Source organism: Mus musculus, chromosome 7, assembly GCF_000001635.26.
Source record: "Mus musculus strain C57BL/6J chromosome 7, GRCm38.p6 C57BL/6J".
NCBI classification, from domain to species: Eukaryota; Metazoa; Chordata; class Mammalia; order Rodentia; family Muridae; genus Mus; species Mus musculus.
In genome coordinates this window covers 83,874,006-83,880,091 of record NC_000073.6, presented here as the reverse complement: position 1 = coordinate 83,880,091, position 6,086 = coordinate 83,874,006, and positions in this window count along the sequence as shown.

The following is a 6,086-nucleotide window of genomic DNA, read 5'->3' as shown; positions in this document are numbered from 1 at the left end:
CTATTCGTTGGGTTTACACAAATGATAAAGTCTAAATTTCCTATGGTTCCTTTAGTCTGCAGATATCACAGAGTAAACTGAAAGGAATTAAGAGCCAGAAGAACTAATCCTTGAAGAACTAATTTTAAAACTGCAAGCCAAAAGGCAAAAAGACTTGCCCTATCTCCTTGCATGACATTAACTAGCTAGTCTCCACATTAAATTTGAAACTGCTCTTTCTCACAGAGTTTCTCACAGTTGTCTCAGTGCTTGTGTATGTGATAGGGGTTGAGTGCGGAATGTTAAAAATCTCTGTCCTTGAGAAATGTGATATTTAATTTCTTTTTTTGGTTTATAAGGGTCGGGGTTTGTCTGACAGTAGGTGCCTTGAAATTTTCTCTGTCTTTTCAAGCAGGTTTTTAGAAGCCAGAGTGAGTAGCACACAGTTCCGTTCTGTGTGTGTCTGCAGTGCCTGGTTAGGGACTTGGGCACTGGTCTTTGGCATTCTAATTTCCTTCCAATATATTAGTTGCCAAACTTCTCTTTTAAATAATCCTTGATTTTTTTTTTTTTAAAGAAGTACATCAACCTATTTCATAATAGGCTGTAATGAGGTCAGCAGAGTTACTGGTTCCAGAAATAAAATCAGAACGGCCTCATTCCACTCAGCCTTCTTTTTATAAATATGTAAATTAAGCTTCACCACCACTAACTTCAGTCCAACCCTGGGTTCTTCTGACTTTTCTGGGTCAAGGTTTGTAAGTCAGGTTTAATGCAGAGTCCTTTCTGACCAAGAGATGCCAAGAACCTCCTTAGGCATGCTAAAGAGAAAGACAGAAAACCAGCTAAAACCAGCTAAGTTCCCCGAACAAAAGCCATTGTCTATGACAGTCAACCGAAGGAAATGGGACAGAGCAGGCTTTCAGGCATGACCAGGGGGAAAAGAGATCAAAACAAGACAAGAAGCCTTTCTTTGTCAGTTTAAAGTTTGGGCTTTCTTATTCATCCTGAGTTCTTGGTAAGAATGCAAATCAATCTCTCTCTCTCTCTCTCTCTCTCTCTCTCTGTGTGTGTGTGTGTGTGTGTGTGTGTGTGTGTGTGTGTGACTGTCATTCTGGAAACATCAGTTAACGGCTGAATGGTAGTTATTTTTCACTTTCCTTTTAAAGCTGGTATAGGGGTCTGAGATATTTTGCAGTTTGAGACAGCTAATTTTAACAGGAACACCTGTTTTTTTTCTGAATGAATGTGACTGGTGAACAGGCAGAATGGCGGGGGTTGGACAGAGGACCTCCAGAGTTAGCAACTGAGCAGTGCACAGAGACTGAGAGGACTTGGAGAAGAAATCCACAGACTTAGCACCTCTGCCTGCGGCTGCTGCCTGGCTTGACCTTTGACTCTAGTAGCTGAATGAGTTCTTAAGGAGACCTGGGTTTTAAGGGCAGATCCTCTCAGCGCTTGCTTGATTATTTACTTTGGGTATCTGTGACTAATTGGTCCAATTTGCTTAAGCAAAGTTTCTGGGAGTGATCTGCTTCCCCCTACAATGATAAAGGCTCAAAAACTGTAGTTGTCTAGATATAAGGAAACGCCGCTTTTAGCAGGGGCCTCTGTGATTGAGGTCAGTTTAACAGAATTGGGGTCAATTTAACAAAGCAGGGAGCCCATTAAGATCAGAGGCTATAATGCCTGGCATATATGTATTTTGGTTTTGGTTTTGGTTTTTAAATGAAACTAATAAAATGCCTGCAACAAGATTACATAAGCAAGTAGTGAAATAGTTCCTGTAGGTGGAAGTTATAATGGCCATTTACTGGGCCAAAAGGCAGTGGGAGCCAACTAGGATACAGACAGCTGTGAGTGATGCCTTGCTCTGGACTCAGTACTGCTGTGTGGTCCAAGGACCTTCAGCACCAGCACTATTCTGGATGCCACCTCAGCTTTGTTCACTAGAAGCTGCTCTGTGTTGTATCAGGCTCTCCAGGTGACTGATGCATGCCCAGGTTGGAGCCTCCCTGCCCTATAAAGTATGCAGGTTTCTTTTTTATCTTTAAATCCAGAATACACCCCTTGTGTGTCAGGAGGCTATATCATTTCTATGAGCTTCCCCTTTGCTCTGGTGTCCTTTTCTCTTGGACATTGTGAGCTTAAACCTAAGTCTTTGTATGTGGCAAGCAAGTGCTCTGCCACTGAGGTATGTCCTCAGGCCCGAGGAACTCTTAGATTGATCTTTGAGGGTGTGTGTGTGTGTATCTGATGTGTGTTGTGCTTCATGTGTATCTGATGTGTGTGTGGATGCAACCGTGCACATGCCACAGTTTGCATGTGGAGATCAGAAGACAGGTTTGAGAATTACATCATCAAAATTGTGTAGTAGTACTCTGGGAGCCATCTCTTTAACTTGAGAATTGAGCTCTCTCTCTCACGCACTCTTTCTTTCTATCTCTCCCTCCCCTTTCTCTCTGTGTACATGTGTGCATGTTTATCTAAAGTACAGAGTTCTCTTCCCTTTATGCTTTGGAAAGAAACTGAAACAATACAACATAAACCAGCAAACTGACTTTATGTTCTTACATATTATCTCTTGTGCAAGGTGAATTCAAAAGAAAAAGTCAACCTGTGAGCTCTTTGACCAACCAAGAAAGAACACTTCACTTCTGAGTTTATTTACTATTTTGTATAATTTTTTTTTAATTTATGGGTATGAGTTTTGCATATCTGTGTACTATGTGCATGCCTAGTGCCTCAGAAGGTCAGAAGAGGGCGTTGGATCCCCTGGAACTGGAGTTATGGATATTTGTGAGTCACCACGTGGATTCTGGGAAGCAAACCTGGGTCTCCTGAGAGATCAATAAGTGCTCTTAACTGCTGAGCTTTGCCTCTAGCCCTGGCTACTGAGCTTCTAACACATACTCACAAGCAATGTATGTACAGACCGATTCCAACATGCACTGCAGGAAATCTGTACTGCAGTATGTGATACACCCAGAAGATAGGGTGATCAACCTTAAGAGCTAGAGTTGCCTTTTAAAAGACTCACTCTTCTTGGGATGGTGGCATGAGTGGGTGTGGGGACCAGAAGCTGCTACTCACATGACATATTACTGAGAGGGTACCCAGGATCTCAGTCATACCCTGGCCCTACCCCCTGCCTTGTAAGAACTGCTCTTTGGCACCTTATCCAGGAGGCCCTATTCACGTTTACCCAGGGACACTTCTGTGGTAACGTGAGGTAGCATTGACTGAGTCCTGGCTTTTTTCTGAACTGTGGTAACTGAGGCATTTGCTATCCTTATTTCAGTCTTTAGTTTACAGACCACTTTCACTCATAATGTGTCCTTGGGTCCTTAGAGCACTCTTGGGAGGAGGTAGGTATTACTCACTGTGTCTGTCCTCCAAACATTTGTGCCTCTGTTTTCCCGTTGTAAAAACTAAAGCAAATATTTACAGTGAACTCCATGAAGCGGAAGACCTTGTGATGGACTCCACCAGAGTAACCCCGTCTACCTCCCTGAATGTTAGGTTCACGTCGGTTTTCCTTGACATTCTTGCCTTAACGTGGAGTGCTCTGACACAGCAAGTGCCTCGATGCTTTGCTCTGTCCTCTAAGAAGTGTTCTGTGTAGCTTCAGGCCTCCAATCCAGACTCTGCAACTTTGTATGTCTTAAAATCTTGCAATTACTACATTTTGGGTCTTTAGGGAAGACTTAGATGTTAAATATGAATTTTATCATAATTGAAAAACAAACCCAGTCCCCACAGTTTTAAACTATGACTTACAGTTGGATTTATAAGATTTATTTTTTATGTGTTCAAATGTATGTGTTTGGTGTGTGTGTGTGTACACATGTCACAAAGGATATGTGAAACTAAGAAGACAACTATGATGAATCCTTCCACCTTTATATGAGACCAGGGCATTGAACTGGGGTGTTCAGGCTTGCTAAGCTTTGTCTGCTGAGTCTACTAACTGACCCTATTGTAATATTCTAAATGTGTAGCACACATGTATCCAGTTTCAGCTAAAGAAAGGACAGAGGAGACGTAGTTAATCCTGTTTTAGAGGAAGGGAAATATATTTGGGATGCGTCCAACTTCCCAAACTGTTGAAGATGAGGTGTTTGTTATCCAAGCACAAATCACTTCAGAAATTGTTGTAAATAGCCCAGGTTATTAACCGTTAATTCGTTAATTTCGTGTGTCTGTGTGTGGGTAGGTGATCCCATTACCTTTTGCATGCTAAACAAAGGCTTTATCACTGAACTGTAGCCTGCCTAAATTTTGAACCGTACTTAAGCAAATACTGAGCAAGCAAAATCGTCATTCATCAGTTACCTTGGCTCTCTCCTGTCAAACAGCTTTCAGGAGGTCTAGACTTATGACAAACCTCGGAGAGCTACTGGAGGAAACCCAGAGCAGTTTTGGTGACCTATGCCCTTTCCTTTCACCTTTTCTCTTTGGGTGATCATCAGATTCTTTTAAAATCAACTGGCAAACAGCCAAATGTGGCAAATACTTGTAATCCTAGCACTTGGGAGATGGAGACAGGAAGGCCAGGAGTTCAAGGTTACTATCTTTCGCTGCATGAGACCCTATGTCAAAAAATAAAAACAAACAAATAAAATCCACAGAAGAGGGCGAGGGAGGAGACTTTTGTAACTAAGATTGACTGGCAAGTATGCCAGCATCTTCCTTTGGGTAGAATTTTGGTAAACAGATTTTCCTAAACGGCTTCCTGGCAGTTTCTTCTCATGCCGTGTTAAACACAAGTAGGACTGATTTTCAAAATAGGTAGTTAAAGCTATGAAGTGGTACATGACTTTTAAACTAGTACTTGGGAGGCTGGGACAGGACGATCAGAAGTTCAAGGCCAGTCTCAGTATAGTCTGGACTAGCTGAAACTACACCCCAACACACACACACACATACACACACACACACACACACACACACACACACACACACACACACACACCACACACACACCTTGCCACAAACTCACAGCTATTTATGACTCATGTTCCAGAAGAAATGATGTCCTCTTCTGGCCTGCAAGGACATCAGGCAAGCACACGGTGTACAGACATATATGCAGGCAAAATACCCATAGACATAAATATATAAAATAAAAACAATAAAAATCCCAGTGTAGTTCAAATGGTCTGTAGAAACAACTGCAATTTCTACCTTACTAATTAACTATTAAAAAACATTTGTGTGTGTACATGTGTATGTGTACACATGTTGGCAAACTCCATGCAGAGGACATTAATTAGAGCTACTGGCAGTTGTAAGGATACTGATAATGGAGTTCAGGGCTACTCAGTAGAGACTCATGATGTTGACTATACATTGAGGATACTGAAAGTGGGTGCTGGGAACACAAAGATGATTATCACGTAGAATATATAGTTGATAGGCAAGGCCGATCAGATCACAGGAGAACAACTTAAGCACATAACCTTTTGCCTATTTCCAATCCTCATAATTCCTAGTTGGAGTCATATTGGCTATGTTAACCGCCAAAGAGGAACGGTGCTGGCTGAAACTGATTTGCCCTCCTCTGTGTCCATGACCACATGTGAGTGGGAATTTCATGATTTGTTTTCTGTCTAACTGAAGGGTGGTTTTCTAGAGAGGCCATAGGTACCTTGTTCATTCCAAGGGCCGGGTATCCTTTTCTATTTTAATCTCCACGTTGTATTGATGTGAAGCTCTTCAAATATACTAAGTCTGATCTACAGAAAGTGGAAGAGCTTCCTCTCCACTTGATGCTAGCTTGGTCTTAAGATCAGGAGCTTGTGTGGTGCTGGTAGGACACGTTTACCTACAGATAGATCCTAAGCCTGTCTGCCTTTGTAGAGCACCAAGAGCTGGGTTGGGACAATAGAAGAAGCATATGGGTGGGAGGGTGAGGGCTTGCTGGTGGAGTGGAAGCCTTCTAAGGTGATTGGCATGTCTCTTTCATCCCGTCATCCCTGGGTACCATCTAGATTTCCAGTGAGCTGGTTAATGAAAGGAGAATAGCAGTTGGCACTGTTCCATCTTTATGACAGTCAGCTTTCAACCGACACTTTGAGGGACAGAGAGCTCTCTCAGGTGAGGAT